The 18001-nt window shown below is 47.9% G+C and overlaps 1 protein-coding gene and 1 non-coding gene across 4 annotated transcripts in view; one reads left to right on the top strand and one right to left on the bottom strand.

The window, feature by feature from the left end:
* The window catches only part of SEMA5A (semaphorin 5A), a 568430-nt gene extending 555442 nt beyond the window's left edge, over positions 1-12988 (bottom strand). For all 3 annotated transcript variants that reach the window (XR_009491999.1, XM_010816848.4, XM_002696441.7), the window contains exon 1: positions 12474-12988. The gene's annotated coding sequence lies outside the window, so the exon portion shown is untranslated. The remainder of the gene's footprint in view (positions 1-12473) is intronic.
* Positions 12989-16450: 3462 nt separating this feature from the next.
* Positions 16451-16520, top strand: LOC112443040 (small nucleolar RNA SNORD123). Its single transcript, XR_003031323.1, has one exon. It is a non-coding gene; the product is annotated as a small nucleolar RNA SNORD123 (small nucleolar RNA).
* Positions 16521-18001: the final 1481 nt, after the last annotated feature.

Below are 18001 nucleotides of genomic sequence, written 5' to 3'. Positions count from 1 at the left end.
TACCCTGAGAAAAATCATAATTCAAAAAGACACATGTACCCCATCATTCACTGAAGTGCTATTCACAACAGCCAGGACAAGGAAGCAACCTAAATGTCCATCACCAGATGGGTAAAGAAGATGTGGGACATATATACAACAGAATACTCGCCACAAAAAAAAAAAAAAAATGAAACCAGGTCATTTATAAAGGTATGGGTGGACCTAGAAACTGTCATACAGAGTAAAGTGAGTCAGAAAGAGAAAAATGAATATTATAAATCAATAAATTGTACCTGGAGTGCTTGATCTTCTGATATTATTTTCATTATATGAGAAAAAGAAGTCTTTTTTAAATACTCTGTAGACACTGGGAAGTGCTCTTCTTCCTAATCAAAGCCGTAAGGGGTGTCACTCCTCCCCAGGTTAGCAAATCGGTCTCCCCTGTGGCCATGGTCCAAGTTGAAAGCATTGACTTTCTTGATCCTCCTTCAAAAAGCAATTAATTCACGGACAGACACTCTTTTTAAAAGTGTCTTCAAGGTATCTGAATTGACAGGAGGTCTGACGACTGTGAAACCTGACTCTACAGTCCTAACTGGGTTTTAGAGTTTCAGCATCTGAATTCCAAGCACTGTTATTTACTCCATGGAGTTCGAAAGAAATGGACCTTACTGAACAATGCCTGGATCAGGGATGAGCAAGGTGGAGACATCCAGAAAGTCCTTCGGCCGGTACCATCTCTGGGACATGTCTACTAAGATGCCCACCATTGCCCTTCCCCAAGGGCTTTCCTCTGCACCAACACAAACCAGGTTCCAGGGAGATGGAACCCCAGCAGGTGGGCCCAGAGAAACTGTTCAAAGTTAAATAACATTTGTAGGCATCAGCTTTCGAGTGAATGAACCTTTGCAATACTTACTTGCCAGCTTGCAGTTCCCCGAATGATTTCTTTTCACAAGCTGGGGATAGGACCTAGGAATTCCATCACAGCTGACAGACGGAAAGTAAATTTGGCTCCAGGCCTGACTTGGGAGTCGGCTTGGAAAGCCTTGACAGCCAACAAGCCACTGCTTGGACGTGAGGGGCTCCTGGGCCCTCCTGTCTCCACCCCACCAGCCCCACCCCCAACCACCACACAAATTCCATTCACAGAAGGCATTTGCACTGGTTTCAGATGTACATTGTAAAGGAAGTAGGGGTAGACGGGCAGAGTGGGAAGGACTGTCGCCTCAAACACCTAGGTTCTGGTATCCCCACTTTTCCTGGCACCAACTTTGTGACCAGGGGCCAAGGAAGTGAGAGTTCCATGTGGAAAGGAGGGAGGACCTTGAGAAGCATAGCTCCAAGGCTTCCGACCTCCACCATCAAGACGAAAGGCTGAGGGGTGGAGAAGTCCCCACTGCCTTCTCACAAGGGCTTCTCTCGCCTAATAAGCTGATGCCTGCCTTTCCCAGCTCGAGAGCACCATCAGACGTGAAACTAAAGGCAGGGAACTAAATCACCACCATATTCCCGTCACACTTATAACTGACCTAGAGAAGGACTGACCTCATGAGCCAACATGAACCAGCCCAGGAACAAGGTTGAGCAAAAGAGCATGTCCATTGATGATGGTGGTGGTGATGGTTTAGTGGCTAAGTCGTGTCCGAATCTTGCAACCCCATGGACTTCAGCCCACCAGGCTCCTCTCTCCATGGGATTCTCCAGGTGAGAATACTGGCACGGGTTGCCATTTCCTTCTCCAGGGGATCTTGCCAACCCATGAATCGAACCCGGGTCTCCTGCATGGCAGGTAGATTCTTTACAGACTGAGCTACGAGGGATGCCCATCGATGACACCTCTGATATTACGTCATCCAGCTGCGGCTCGGAATCCCCAGAGCTTAGAGCCAGGCACTGAAGTTGCCACTGTCTGGACAAAGCCTGGCCAGCTCCCTTCCCACTGGGGCAGGGGCTGAAACACAGGAGGGGAGGGCCAGAGAGTGAGCTGGGCCTTGTTAGAAACTTAGGGCCAATCGGAAGTTTCGAGCTCAGCTCAGAACTTCATGGTGAAGGAGAAATGCATTACTAAAAAGGCAGCTGGGTTAGCAGAGAAATTGACCACAGAAAGGTCAAGATAAGGAGGGACCGCAGAAGAATCCCTGTGATTGGGGGGGTGGGGGTGGAGCAGATAAAAAGATTATCAGAGGATACTGGAGGAGCAGCAGTTCTTTCATTCATCAGAAAGAACAAGAAACCACTGTCCAGCAAGCTCCTTTCCACATTGGACATCTGGTCACCTTACCTCAGGCAAAGTTTCAACATCTGTAGCCTGGACCCCAGCTCCGTCAAACATGATCTCTCTTCTCTACTTACAGCCCAGAAATATTAAACTTAATAAATAAAATGCCCGACTTTAACTTCTAGCTCAAACATTAAAGTTTTCTTTCCCTGACATATTGTCAAAAACCCTTCAAGTTTACACTTCAGAACAAGGACAGCAGGAGGAGGTGTCAGCAGATACAAGGGATTGCAGTAGCAACGTTCCAGGCTGTGAAGTGAACGTTCCAGGCTCTTCCCTGTCATCCAACCACCCAACAAAGGTAGGATCCAGTACACGCTAGACTGTCCAAAATGAGTATTTGATCTTAGCATCTGGATGCTTTTCAGAAAAAGAAATGGTTAGGAAAAAATAAAACAAATCATCAAAACTAATGGTCTAATACATTTTTCCCACTTAGGGCAATGTCTTCACAGAATTCTGTATGTAACACTACATCTTGCTTTAATTACAATCAACTCCAGTTCTCAGATCCAATACAAATCAACAATGCTTCTAAAAGGAGGTCTTAAAACAAGAGAAAAATGGCATCATTTTCTTATTCCTTGTGTTTCCAAACTAAGTCTCTGTCCTGGCAAGATGGAAATTTCTCTCATCATGTAACCAGTCGATCTCTTTAATTGAATGCTTAACTAGTTACCCTTAAAATATGGAGAACATTAGCTCATTGCAAATGAAAGAAAACCACCACCAAAAGTACCCACCTAAACAGTACTTTATTGACCAATTAAAGCCACCAAAAGTGACATCAAAAAATAAATGTCACCCACTCCTTTGCCACCTAATAAGCAGAAGGAAATATTAATGCAATCTCATAAAGAACTCCTTACCACTTACCAAGGGTGAGTAATAATTTAGGGTTGGTAACAGGAAAACATGGTCATTTTATAAATTTTACTCTTAATTTGTGTGTAGGTTAGGCTGCCAGTTTGGGAGGAGGCAAACTCAGAATGAGCGAGTCAGAAATTACACTGGTAAGAGGTCAATATTTAAAACTCTTGTCCATCTCAGTTTCTGCAAATGACCACTACAAGGGCTGAAGAAATTAGACGTTCTTTGCAAACACCTGCCCGAACCATCCCAGGACTGGAGAGCAATACTTCACCACTAATATAAAGAGGCATATGAGCCCTGAAAGCCCCCATCTCCTGCCCAGTGTATCTGGAGCCGGGACCGTCTTTGCCAAAGTAAACACTCCCACGGAAAGTCACCATGTGGAAACCAACTGGTGTGGGGAGGGTAAGGTGCCCAAGAGAGAGCCAAGCCAGCCCTGAGGCAGGAGGCAGAGAGGATTCTCAGGCACTAAACAGATGGAAGTTGCCATAAACAAGAGGAAAGAGCTAAAGACACTCCCATCCAGAGACAATAGTCGAAGAGCAAGGAAATTACAGGCAATTCATATGTACCTCTGCCCATAACTGAATCTCAGCTTGTGCTTTAACTGCAGAATATGTCAAAGCAGAAAGGAAAGAGCCAGAAATGATTCTAATGACTCTTCTAATGGGGAAAAAGGGCCCTCTCCAGTTTAACTATTTGGGCTCTGAGCATTCAAAAACCTGCATCCCACCACCAGCTCTGGCTGTTAGAATAACCTCACCAGCAGAAGCAGATGCTCTGCTAGATGAACAAGGATACAGAAGCAGGTACCATGCACTCTGCCCCATCCCAGGAAAGCAGTGTTCTACGGTGAGCAGAGCCACACTCTGGAGTTCCAGACCCTGCAGTTCTAATGAGACCAGGAGATGGTGTGTTTTCCAAGATTCTCCACCCCCGACCGCCACCCAGAGCGATGCCCATGTACCAATAAAACTAGCAGAAGAGGATTTCCCTGGTGGCACTGTGGAAAGGAATCTACCTGCCAACGCAGGGGACACGGGTTAGATCTCCAGTCCTGGAGGATTCCACATGTTAGGAAGCAGCTAAGCCCGTGAGCCCCAGCTACTGAGCCCATTCTTTAGGGCCCATGAGTCACAGCTACTGAAGCCCTTTTCATACTGTTCATGGGGTTCTCAAGGCAAGAATACTGAAGCGGTTTGCCACTCCCGTGGATCACGTTTTGTCAGAACTCTCCACCATGACCCATCTGTCTTGGGTGGCCCTACCCGGCATGGCTCATAGTTTCATTGAGTCAGACAAGCCTGTGGTCCATCTGATCAGTTTGATTAGTTTCCTGTGATTGTGGCCAATACTTTGGCCACCTGATGTGAAGAATGACTCACTGGAAAAGACCCTGATGCTGGGAAAGATTGAAGGCAGGAGGAGAAGGGGACGACAGAGGATGAGATGGTTGGATGGCATCACTGACTCAATGGGCATGGGTTTGAGTAGGCTCCAGGAGCTGGTGATGGACAGGACAACGTGGTGTGCTGCAGTCCATGGGGTCGCAAAGAGTCGGACACGACTGAGTGACTAAACTGAACTGAAGCCCACGTGCCCGGAGCCTGTACACCCCAACAAGAGAAGTCACCTCAATGAGAAGCCTGTGCACTACAATGAAAACCCAGTACAGCCAAAAATAATAATAATAAATAACACCATAAACATTTTTAAAACTGGCAAAAGAGAAGTATCCTCAGTAGACAACTGGAAACTGGTGTGCAGCAAACACCGAGTGGCCCAGGGGTCAGATGAGTTTAATTGATTTGACTTGGTTCCGGGTCTCATCTGGAAACAACCTGGGTTTGCTTGTTTTCAGGACAGAGATCACAGCTCTGATATACTTCCCAGGAAATGCCTGGGGATCAAAGAGATGCTGCTCACCCAGCATCCGGTGGCATCAGCACTGGGCTTTGTGAAAATCCTGGAAATACAGACACAATTCCCAGGAAACACACCAGGATTTGTTTAGGCCATGGGTGGTTCAAAGAACTCTTTAGAGAGTATGCCCCAGAGCTCTTTTCTCTTTTAAGTGGATAAAATGTTTTGGTACATTGTAACCACTCAGAACATTATAAATTATTGTCACTATCTTATGTACCTCTTGCATTTTGAGGTTTTGGATTTCTTCGGTGCTAAGTGTTCTTGCCTGGAGAATCCCGGGGCGGGGCAGGCTGGTGGGCTGCCATCTATGAGGTCGCACAGAGTCGGACACGACTGAAGTGACTTAGCAGCAGCAAGTTGGAACTACACAACTTCACTGAGGCATAGATTACATACCATTTGTGTACAATTCGATGATTTTTAGTAAATGCACATGTTGTGTGCCTGTCCCCATTATCCAGTTTTAGAATATTTCCATCTCCCTGAAAAACCCCAGCTGCCCATTAGCAGTTTCTTCCAATCCCCAGCCCCAATCCCAGATAACTTCAGATCTGCTTTCTGTCTTCACAGGTTTACCTGTTCTAGACATTTCACATAAAAGGAATCACGACACACGGTCTTTGGGGACTGACTTCTTTCACAAAGCATAATCTTTTAAAGTTCACACTCAGTGCGGCCCATATCAAGAGTTCATTCATTTGATTGCCGAATAGTAGCCCATTGTATGGCTGGACCACACTCTGTTTATCCACTCATCTGTTTCAGCTTATTAAATCTATAAATCCAACTAAATGACAGGGCTCATGGGCCTCATCTCAGCAATACAAGAAGAAAGGCTTCCACAGTTCTAAACTTTTTCTGGAATTTCGAAAAGTCTCTGTAATGTGTGAAAATGTCATGAGGATACAATACAGTGCCTGGAATTTTTCTGCCTGTGGGTGGCAGAGGCAAGGGCTGCTATTCTCAGTAAATAAACAGCCCTGAATTACACTTTTTTATGTTTTAATATACATAAACTATTAGAATACACACAAAGTGTTTTATGCTAATTTCCCAGTTCAGCAAGGTCACGGATTCATTGAACAAGCATTTACAACTGGGCAAACAGCCCTGTATAGGAAATATGAAGCTCACGGTCCTTGGCTCACAAAGACATCTGTATTTCAAGACGATGTCAATAAATCAGTTTGGGAGTATCCGAAACACTTTTCTCCACCTAGTTTTTAGCTTCCACAGTTGGCCCCCAAAGTTTTAACCCATAGCTTTTATCCAGGACACTGTATCGCAGACTGTACTGTTTACATACCACATAAAAGCATTTTCCCATTCATTCACTCACCACATACCTGAACCCAGGGCAGCCTGTGTGCCAGGCGCTCTTCTAAACACAGATTCACTAGGGGCAGTATTGTCTTGCTCTGAAGCTCCAAAGTTGGTTAAAGACTTTAAGCCAATACAGTATGTTGGGTTGGAGCAAAAAGCTACAAAGAGAAAAAGAGGCTGAGGAAGAGAGGAAAGAGGGAAGGGATGGTGTCCTAACTAGTATGATGTGAAGATGCCTTTCTGAAGATGGGACACTTGAGTGAAAGCCCTCCGAGAGGCCAGATCTGGAAGCCATGAGCTGTGGGGGGTGGGGCGGGGGGGGTGGGGAGTGGCGGGGAGCTTTCCGAGCAGAAGGAAGAGAACATGAAGAGGCCAAAGGGGCTGAGGTCAGGAAGAGGAGACAGTGGTGGGACTGAGTCACGTCGGCGGGGCCAGGATCACACAGGGTGCTTGGATGAGCTCAGGCACTCATCCCCCCAACCAGGAACAGATTCCAGCCCGCTGCAGGGCCCAGGCCCCCTGGCTCTTCCTGCACGTTAGCAGCAGCCACCTGCCAGGATGGTACCCACACCTGGCGGGCAGCCAGTCCGGCTGGCTTGCTTTTCTCATTGCATCAAGACTGTCCCCTTGACCTGTCCTCCAGGCCCAAACTTGGGGCCTGCCTTCACCACCCCTCACCAGATGGCCTGGAACCACCAACATTGCTCCAGCCCAGCGGGCGTGTTGTCCCCTGGGGACCTCTCCGCTGCCATCCTAAGTGCCCTGCCCAGTTAATCAAGCAATCTATCAGAGCCTAGGCTCCTGGTAACTATTCCTCCCAGCTTTCCCAGAACTAAGTCTCCCAAAGTCAAGTTCACAGCTAGCACACACCGAGGAACTGACTTGAGGGGTGTCTCAGAAGCAACTTCTCCCGTCCCGACTTGCACGTCAACTGGCACGAACAATGGCTTCATGGCAATGTCCGTTGAACAAAGGGAGGTTAGCATCCCAAGGGATTATGTTTGCTTTATGCCGTGCCAGTCACAAACAATGTTCTCAGCTTTACAATCGGTAAAGTTTTACAGCAGATCTAAATCTGGGCCCTGTAATTGCTAAAGGAAATCACAGCAGCCAGTTGTGATGCTAAAGCCCATTTGGCTGCAGCATGTCCAGCCATAAATGTCCCTGGCCTCCATCCGGGACGCTTGCTTGGCACCAGGTCCCGGCGAAGTCCTGGCAGCAGGCAGCTGCATCCTTGGTGGCTGACTGAGTTCAGCTCCCTGAGACAGGTCACATCTCCAGTTTTCTTTACAGAAAGGGAAGCTCTTTGTAAGGAATTGTATTGGGGGTCAGTTGGTGAGGAACACATCCGTTCCGGGAAGTTAACAGCCAGGCACTAATCATTCTATGTTTCTGCAGACAATTCACAGGACACAGCTTAGCAGAATTTTTCTTATTGCTTTCTTTTCTTTTCTTTGACTCTGCTTTTTCTTTGCATAGGCATATCATGTATCATTGCCAAATGTTGGGTGAATCTGAACTGACTGAAAGAGGCTCTTTTTCCTGTGAACAATTTGGCCATGCTCAATCTTGACTGTCACTTGCCTAGAACTTAATTTCACATTTCAGCAAATACAGTATTATTTTCTCCAGGAGAATTGCCTTCTGATAGCATCCATCTCCTGGTTATTTATCATACATATCTGTAATTGAATTACCTATTGCAGTAATGTGATCTACTCGCAAATGGACATAAAAATGCAACATAAAATAAAATTGTTCCAATATGTACCTCCTCATCATTCTATATGAACCCTAGGGTAGCTGATTTCCCAGAGAGATGGTGACAAGTAAAGAATGATAGATGGGAAGATAAAGATTAGTGAGTTCATGGCCTTCCAGAAAGCAAAGAAATTATCCTCTAAAAATTTACTCTTTTAAAAATTTAGTGTTCTTCAATATTAATCAGGAAACCAATTCGAGTGTATGTAGGGGGAAAAAAAGAGTAAAGAATGGAATGATTTCATTTTTTCCAAATGCAACAGTACCACACTAATTCATTTTAAAACTTAGGAAAGAGAAGTAAAGTGCTCAACTTCGCTCTTGTCAAACAGCCATTAATCTTGGACAATAAAAGAAGGTAAAGAAAAAGACAACAGCAATTCCTTTGAGAAAATTTTCTGTTTCCTTGAGCCCACCATTGGGCTAATCCTATTTTAAATGTCATGCCCCAGGGACCTATAGCTTGGCTTTGAAGTTGCTTCAGAATACTCTGTGAAATTCAGAGCCAAGTACCCCTAGATCTAGAACCTTTAGATGAAAAAGATTAGTTGTGTCAATACCAGTACATAACAATAACTTAATTGTTATACTGGACCTTCTCTTGGATCAAGTTTTCATTTGCTTTGTTCTGTTTGGTATAAATTCTGAATCAAAACAAGTTTGTCTATATATATTCCAGTTTGCTTTAATTTTTCTCCTCGTTTCTTGCCGTTAGAAACTGATTCTGTGTAATCTGGATAACCAGTACCTGATAAATTCATCACAGAAGTCAGTGACATCTTTATCAAGCACACCAAAAGCTGCTTCTTCAAACAGCTTCCCAACGAGCTAGCCACTCCTCACTTGTTGAATTTAATCTTTAAGATGCTACCAATATGTGCAGGAATTAGAAACCTCAGGTTGCCACCTATCTACGACTGATCATTTCTACAAGGCAGCAAACAGAGTGATAAAAACCAGTAATTTTCAACAAAACTTCTGCATCTCAATTTTAAAAGGCTGCCAGGAACATATGTGAAAATGTCTATGTTAACGACAGTACACAAAGACAAGTATAAACAACTTCAAAGTGCTTACTTGTTCTCATCTTAAGACTCAAGAAAAGAGTTGACTTTCTCTGTATAAATGTACAAAGATGCGGGTGGGCAGAAATGGACAAGGGTCCACACACACGCTTGCACTTGGGTGTAACTGAAATTTGTTAGACACTGTAGCTTACCTTTTAAAAATTATTTCACTCCAAATGTAAAAATGTGTCACCTTGGTGTTATAATTATACGCTAAGCAACTTGTCTGTGTAACTATAGCAACAAGTTCAGAAGCATTTTAAAACACAAATATAGTACAATTTTAGAATCAAGAATTATGGAGGATTTATTGCAGGATGTGGAACTTTGCTCAAACACTTGTACACAGAGTACTCCAAAAATGGATTCCTTGACTCTGACATAGTATAAACTAATTAACTTGTTCTGTCTCACAAACTGTAGGATTTGTGATCCAAACCTCTTCTTATGGATTAGATCCTACTCTTAGTTAACTCTGGAGTTGATTACTTGTTTATATAATGGAATTCCTTTAGACCTCTGCTGGACATTTAATGAAGGAGGGGAATTTCCCCTCCCCCACTTTCTGGTATGTGTTTCAGAAGGAACGCCTCCATTTCAGTGACTTTATAATAACAATGTGAATAACATTTGGAATCATTAAAAATAATCACCAAGTTAATAAAAACTATGTAATGGTTCGGCTAAGCAGTTCTCTCTAGTATCAGGAGCAAAGGACAGAGTCCCAAGGAGCTGGCATCTCTCATTTTGAGCAATTAGCATATAACACATAGAAGAGTCTGTGGGTTTTAACACTTCTAATGTGAACAAGATTTCTTGCTGCAAAGCCGTGGCTGGGGATTCAGAAGGTCTACAAACTCTAAAACTTAAGCAAAAGTTTATGGGAATATACACCTATTTATCATGCACTGGCCAACATCTTGTAACAGCCACTACACTACACATTTCTTTGTTTCATCCTATCCAGAAATGGAGAAGAATCATTTTAAAAGGAGACCGGCAGTGAAAAGCACAGGTTTATTTTTATCAAGTTTTGAACATCCCCAAAACTTCTTTTGGACAAAAACAAGCTTTACCACCCAGGAGACCAAAGGCTTTGCTCGCAGCAGGAATCTCACAGCTGCTTGACATTAAAACAACCGATTAAGTTAGTGCAATTTGTAAAAGACATAAAATGATTAGTATCATCCATCTTCTCCCTGTTAAGCAAAGTATGTAAAAGCATGTAAAAGCGGGTACCAGCTCATCACCCCAAGGGTTCCATGAGTATGTAGAGAATTAGCATGACTAATGTAGCACCATGGATGAGCTGCTATATCATGGCAAAGTTTCTGCAAGAAAGAAACTTAAGGAAAAAGAAATCTGTTTCAAGTGGCCCAAGCAGTTGCACGTCAGATCGCTATTTTCATTTAAGACAAACAAGGAAAAAAATCTTTGGGTGTACAAAATCCCTGTTTCCTCTGGGGTAAACACAGACATAGAGGAAAAGTTATTTAAATGGTACACAAGTTAAGCTATTATCTGCTTGAACTGAAAGTGTGAACTGGTCACTCAAAATAGTGCAGGATAAACTCTGCCCTCTCTTCAATAATGGAAGTGGCATTAACCAGCAATTAATTTAGCAATCCTAATTAGGTGTTAAAATCTTCCCTGGTAAAGTCTGATTTTGTCTTTCTGGGTCTCCTTAGGAAAGACTAATTCTGTAATTAATAACATATCTGTTGATTGCACACTTGGCCATCAGGGCTCTTCCGGATAAGCTGATTGTGACATACAATTGCTTTTCTTAAAAACAAGATTCAACATAAACCTTAATTTTTAAAAAAATGATGTAACAATCATTTGTAACTCCTGGCGTTTTCACTAATCTGCTCCTGGAGAAGAACTTCATGTCAATATTAAACATAACTCACATTCTCTTCACCTGATTCCCATTTCTTTCTGGGTGAATACAAAGGTCGGGGGGAGGAAGGCAGACGCACAAACAGGAAGAGTTTACAGGGATGCGTTTAACTCTGGAAGGAGTCTTTCTATTTAAAGGACCTGAGTCTGTTGACCACCTTTCCTATCCCTTCTAACAAGGCTGACAGCTCCCTCCCTGGTCGACAGATCACCTACCGCGCCACCCTCCGCCTCTAGGAAATGATGGCAAGATCCGCCTGGTCCTGTGCTTTGCTCACCCGGACCCCACCAACTCACCGGGCACAGAGGAAGCCTTCCTAGCCAGCCAGCATCCTCAGGCCCTCTTCCAGCGCTCGCTCTCGGCGCCCCCTACCGGGGGTCCCCAGGACGCCGCAAGTGCAGGAAAAGTTCAACCCCAACTCTAAACAGCCAGCCGCATCCAGGTACAAAGCGAGAGGAGGACGAGGAGGTGAACGAGCTTCCCGCCAAAGCCCGGGGAGCCGGAATCTGACCACGCTAGGCCTGGCACCGGGCGCCACGGCGGCGAGCGATCCCGGGAGACCCCTCTTCGGCCGCGGGTCCCCCGCGCATCCTCCCTTCGGCGCCCGGATCCGCCTCTCAAACCCAAAATCCTGAACCAGGAGGGGATGCGAAGTGGTGGGGCGGCGGGAGAGATGCCCGCGGAATGGGACTGGCCTGGTTGCAGCCAGCCCATCGGGCCGGCGGCTCCCGGGGCGTCTACACCTCCCCGGCCGCGGCGATCGGGGCGGCAGCCAGCCTCGGTCTCCCTCCCTGCTTATCAACAGCGCTCGGAGGAGTTAAGCCCGGGTCGACCGCCTCCTGGTTTCTCGCGGGCGCCGCAGAGCCCAGGTCACTCGACCAGAAAACCTTGCCCCAGGCAGGCACTGCGAAGTGACGGCCACCGGGACCCTGCCCTCAGCTCCTTACGCCGCGAGCCCGGACACGCGCCGGGTGCGCGCAGCGACCTCCGCTGCGCACCTTAAGGAGGCGTTTGGAGGGGTGCCCTCTCTCCCCGCGCCCGGGGGCCCACCGGGTAGCTACCCCTCTTTCCCTCTGCACGCTCAGACCTCGGCAAAGGCGGAGACTCAAACTTCCAGCCAGCGAACCTGCTCAACAGTGGGTGCCCCCCCCCCCGCATTGGGTAGTCCGATCCAGCAAGTGCAACCCCCGGACTGTGTCCCACGAGCCTGCAGAGCGACCTTCCCGAGATCCACACGACCCACGCGCCGACAACTGCCGCCCCCGAGTCCTGGCCCTCAACGCGGCTGGCTCGCGGCTGCAGCTACGACCACGCGGGGACCGGGCGGGGTGCGGGGTGGGGTGGGGGGGTCGCTCACCAGGTGCAAGGCGCGTTCCCCATGCCAGTCATCCGGCGCCCTGGGGGTCAAGAGCGGCTGCGAGGGTCTTCTTCAGCGCCCGCGAGGGAAGTCCAGGCAGCAGCCGCCGCCGCCCCCCACCACTTCCCTAGAGTTACCCCCAACTCGCTGAGCTCCGGGCTGCAGCGGGGGTGCGCCGGCTCGAGCCCAAGGCGCACCGTCCCCGGGCTCACGGCCGGACCTGAGGTGAGCAGGTTCGCGCCCAGCGGGGACGACGGACGAGGAGGCAAAGTTGGGTGCTCCAGCCAGCTCCGCAGGGAAGTCGCCGGGTGGAGTGGGGAGAGGGGAGCCCTTGGGATGAGCCACAAAGACCGGGGCGTCCCCCCGCCGAAAGGAGGTGTAGGGTGGTGGGGGCCGCCGCTGGGCTCGGGGCCGCGGACGGCAGGGTGCTGCGGAGCCCACCCGCAGCGGGAGCAAAGCGCGCGGGAGGCAGCGCAAGGAGAGCAGCCGCCGCCGGCGCTGCCTTCCCGGCTAGTAGAGCAGCGCGGGGAGCCGGGGTGGGGAGCTGGGGGCCGGTTCGCCCCGCCCCCAACCAGCCCCTAACCCCGCCCCTGTCCGGTTGGCCCCGCCCCCTTCCCCGCCCGCCTCCGCCCCGCCTCCTGCCCCTCCCGGCGCGGGTGAAACCCGAGCGCCCCACCCCGCGCCTGACCTCCCGGGCCCCTCCCCCGACACCGCCCCTTCCCGGGACTGGACCCCCTCCTCTTCTCCCGGGGCGCCCCCTGGACTCCGGGGAGGCCCCCACTCCTGCCCGCCCAGGGCGAGCGCGCCCGAGCGTTGACTTTCAGGGAGCCCCCCTCCCCCGCCTCGCAACTTTCGGTCGCTCCCCCGCCCCCTGTCCCCTGTCCCACCGCTCCGACGTGGCTGCTGGGGGTTGGGGTTGGGGGGGGGGGTATAAAGGGCCGCAGGCGGCGCGGGCCGAGCCCCGGGACGTGGCGCGTCCACTCCAGCGACCTCAGTTTCAGGTACGTGCGCGGCCCCCACTCCCCGGCTAATCCGGCCGGGGGATGGGGGGTGGGGGTGGGCAGGGGCCGCGGGGATCCTCTGGACTCCGAGTGTGTGATTTTGTTCCTCTCGAGTGCTCAGCGCTTGAGACTTCGCCAAAGACCGAGGGAAGTTGCTGTGGGTTCTTGGAGGAGCGTGTGGAGGGGGTCGGGGAGGGGTGGTGCGCCTCCCGGCTAGATGGGGTCAGTTTTTGCAGCGTTGAATTAGAGAAGCGGACAAATCCGGCGAACCAGGGAGGCAGGTCAGGGGATCCCCGAGTGGCCGGGCTGCGTGTTAAGAGAGGATAATGTCCCAGATGGACAGTCTTCTCGTCCAGTTATGGGGCAAATGTTACTTGTTGCACTTCGAACGGTTCTTTCGCCTTTATTGAGCGAGTACTCAGGCGAAAAAGATTCGTAGTTGAAAAGCAGAATACCTTTCAAGACTCTGGAATTTGTTGGGGAAAAAAAAAAAGTGTGTTGGTACTTGGTTGCAAAACTTTGGGAGGGAACGCTGAAGGGCTGCGCCTGACCTTTCTGGATGGGGGTGGGGGACAGCCTCTCTGGGCCCTTTTCTCTCCAACTGGGCTTCAGAGCATGGCTTTCAAGCTTCCCCGGGGTGAGAAAATTCATGAATGCCCCACCGTGGCCCTTGTACTGCAGTGACAATGGCCAGGTGGCCCCATGGGCTGCGAACTGTGCCCCTGCGTTCATCTGTAAAGACAAAGAACCCATGGCTGGCTGGAAGTGTCACGGCTCCCGCAGTAGCCACATAGATCTAGGAGGACGACAACAGAAAAACAAACTGACATTCATTTATCTTTATTTTCTAGAAATTTTTTTTTTAATTAAAGAATTAAATGAAAGCAATCCCACGGGTTTCCGTGGAAGCCCAGCCCAGCCTCAAATCTCCAGTCTCTCTGTAGGGTCGGTGATGGAGCGGTTGGAGATACAACTCAGGGCCTCACTCGGATTTCCTTAAGATGTCCGGAGGAAATATCAGTAGCTGGGCGGGTGTCTGAGATGCTTTCTGCCCCGGGGTTGTGCCGGGGGCACTCAGCCAGGTGCCTGGCAGCTGCTGGACTCCTGGGGCCTTCAGGAAAAGCCTAACAGGTCTCCTTCTGTGCTGGGCACATGGGGCACCAGCTCCATTCCCAACATTCCGATTCTCCTGCCAACGTGGCAGGGAGACCCAGGAGTGCTTCCTGGGGAGGGCGGAGGCTGGCCAAGGTCAAGCCAGGCTTCTTTGCTCCTGGCCAGAGGGAGGGGGAAGGAGAACCCAGCCTCACCAGCCAAGGGTGGCTCTGTGGACCTTGGATCCTCCAGCTGCGGGGGCAAAGGGAGACAGAAACTAGAATCCGACGTGTTTATCTGCTCCTTGTCCTTTGCCCCTCAACACTACAGTTAAAGGCATTAAAAAAATAAATAAATCTCAGCACATAGAGGGCTAAGCAGGGAGAAAGAAGTATCACCCAAAGAGGGCCGATAACATTTAACTCGATAAATTATGTACCTTTATGTGTCTGTGGAAGGAGTGAAGTGTTATCCACTCAGTTGTTTCCGACTCTTTGAGACCCCATGGACTGTAGCCCACCAGGCTCTCCATGGGATCCTCCAGGCAAGAATACTGGGTAGCCATTCCCTTCTTCAGGGGATCTGCCCAGTCCAGGAACTGAACCCGGGTCTCCTGCATGGCAGGCAGATTCTTTACTGACTGAGCAACTAGGGAAGCCCGTGTGTGTGTGTGTGTGTGTGTGTGTGTGTGTGTGTGTGTGTGTGTGGTGGGGGGTGGTCAATTTGACAGGTACTTACAGACAACACCAAAGGGTTGTTAAAATATGTACTTTTAGTGATAATGAATTATAAATAAATGAATAATAAAAATGAGGAACGGGAGAAACCAAATAATAATTTCAGATGTACCTTTAAAGCTAAATGGAACTAAACTGAAGTCATAATTTACCTTGCAACTTGGAGAAAGTTCTCGAACTTTTCTGAGCTATAGTCTTGTCAGGAGCTTAAACAAACCTGATGGCACATACATCCTTTGTAAATATTAACAGAAAAAGAAACTGGTACAACTGAAATATTCACCTGAGGCCCTGCACGGAAGTAGGCTCTCTACAACAAAACTCATTTAAAAGAATCCACAGGTGTGTTCTTTTCCCAAATGCAATTTCTGAATTTGGTTTTTTTTTTTCTTTGATAAGTCTTAGCTGAAGCCCATGTGACATTAAGCTGCTTCTCATCACAGTCAAAACTAGAGGGAATCATTTCAAAATGAAAGTGTTTAGTTATCTTCTTTTAAACATAAAATTGAAGCTCTCCCTAAACTGTATTCAGTTCAGTTCAGTTGCTGAGTCGTGTCCAACTCTTTGCGACCCCATGAACTGCAGCACGCCAGGCCTCCCTGTCCATCACCAACTCCCGGAGTTCACTCAAACTCATGTCCATCGAGTCGGTGATGCCATCCAGCCATCTCATCCTCTGTCGTCCCCTTTTCCTCCTGCCCCCAATCCCTCCCAGCATCAGAGTCTTTTCCAATGAGTCAACTCTTTGCATGAAGTGGCCAAAGTATTGGAGTTTCAGCTTTAGCATCAGTCCTTCCAATGAACACCCAGGGCTGATCTCCTTCAGAATGGACTGGTTGGATTTCCTTGCAGCCCCAGGGACTCTCAAGAGTCTTCTCCAACACCACAGTTCAAAAGCATCAATTTTTCGGCACTCAGCTTTCTTCACAGTCCAACTCTCACATCCATACCTGACCACTGGAAAAACCATAGCCTTGATTAGACAGACCTTTGTTGGCAAAGTAATGTCTCTGCTTTTGAATATGCTATCTAGGTTGGTCATAACTTTCCTTCCAAGGAGTAAGCGTCTTTTAATTTCATGGCTGCAATCACCATCTGCAGTGATTTTAAACTGTATTAGGTGAATGAAAAGACCAACCAAACACTTGGTGAAAATGATGAATTCTGGGGCGCTGATTCATGTGATTTGAAAAACGCCATCCATTTCCTGATTCACCTCAGTTTCTGGGTGGAAATGTGAGGAGTCTCTTATATATTTGAAACAAATAACTGATTTTGTCTTGTCTTTACCTTCCTCCCTTGTGTTTGAATTTCAGCCTCATGGTTAAACTGCCACCTCAGCTGAAAGGAGCCAGGAGAGGGTGGCAGAGAACATCACCCAGAGGAGACTGCCATGCTGCTGTGGGTTATAAGTGACCTTAACAGGAAACCTTGCTGTCTGTGATCCTAACAATGCAATGAGATTGTATCCAGATCATGAAACACCTCAGCATAGAAATTGTGGTTCTAGACGTTTCCATCATAACTGGATTTTCCTACTGATGAATAGGGAACATGTTACAGTCACCAACCACAAGTGTTCTCTTTTCACTCCGTTTTGCTTCTTTTAGATCCATGGCATTGAGAAATTGAAAAAATAACTAGATCATCTGATCAACCCCATAAGTTTGGTTTTTTTTTTTTTTTTGGTCTTAAAATGGCCAAACATTGAGAAAAACGGAGTTTTATGCATCACTAAAGTTACCTGGTGCTGTTTTTTGTTCAGCAATTTTAAATATTTGGAAGACTCACAATTACAGTTACAGGTGACTGAATCACCGAGAAAGGAAAGCTCAGGGAGCCGTCAGCTCCTAATCACATCCCTTGAGCTTCACCAGAAAATCTTTAGCTTTTTTTTTCTTTCTTTTTTTTTAAACCCAAGAAACGCTCACTCCCCTGGCAGAGGTAAGCAGACCAGCTTTATCTTAAAAAGCCGCTCCAGAACTAGGACAGAATAGAAAGAATAGTTATGGCACGTCTGAGAATGAGCGTGGGACAAAGTGCAGGTTCCTGGACCTTAAATGGGAGGACCTGGCCCACCAGGTAGGCACCAGGGCTCTGCCAGTCTGTGCATTGAACACTCCATCCTGGCCCCTTCCCTGTGTCTCAGTTTCCACCCCGCTGCATCCAGGCACTGCCCTGAGCTTTCCGTGTCTGGTCAAGGGAACGTGCTTTGCCACTGCAGGTTGTTTAGTGCAGGTCAGCACAGAGCAACGTGGCCCTTGCTCCATCCAGGTGAACTCGACTCACCTGTGATCTCTCTTAAGCTCACTTCACAGGTGAAAACCACCTTCCCACCCCTCACAGCCACATTCGAAGGAGCAGCCTGCCTAAATCCTACCCACCAAGAACCTTAGCAAGAACTCAAGGGTACAGCAACCCGAGCGCATATTTAGTAAGAAATGCTCCCTTATTTTTTATTTAGGAAAATTAATCTCACAATTAATCTCACTTTTAATAAGGGCCTATTAATAAAAGATGTGTTTTTACTTCAACTGTGTGTCGAGAAGAACAAAGTATTCTAGAAATCTGAAAGTATTTTTCCTGGTGTTGATGGTTAAATGTCTAGATATATGTATTTTTCTAGCATCCCAGTTTCCTTAAAATAAAATCAGTGTGCTCAAAATACCTCAAGTCATCTTTTTATAAGTATCATATG

Source organism: Bos taurus, chromosome 20, assembly GCF_002263795.3.
Source record: "Bos taurus isolate L1 Dominette 01449 registration number 42190680 breed Hereford chromosome 20, ARS-UCD2.0, whole genome shotgun sequence".
NCBI classification, from domain to species: domain Eukaryota; kingdom Metazoa; phylum Chordata; class Mammalia; order Artiodactyla; family Bovidae; genus Bos; species Bos taurus.
Note: the sequence above shows the minus strand (reverse complement) of the source record. Positions and strands in the feature narration are given on the sequence as shown.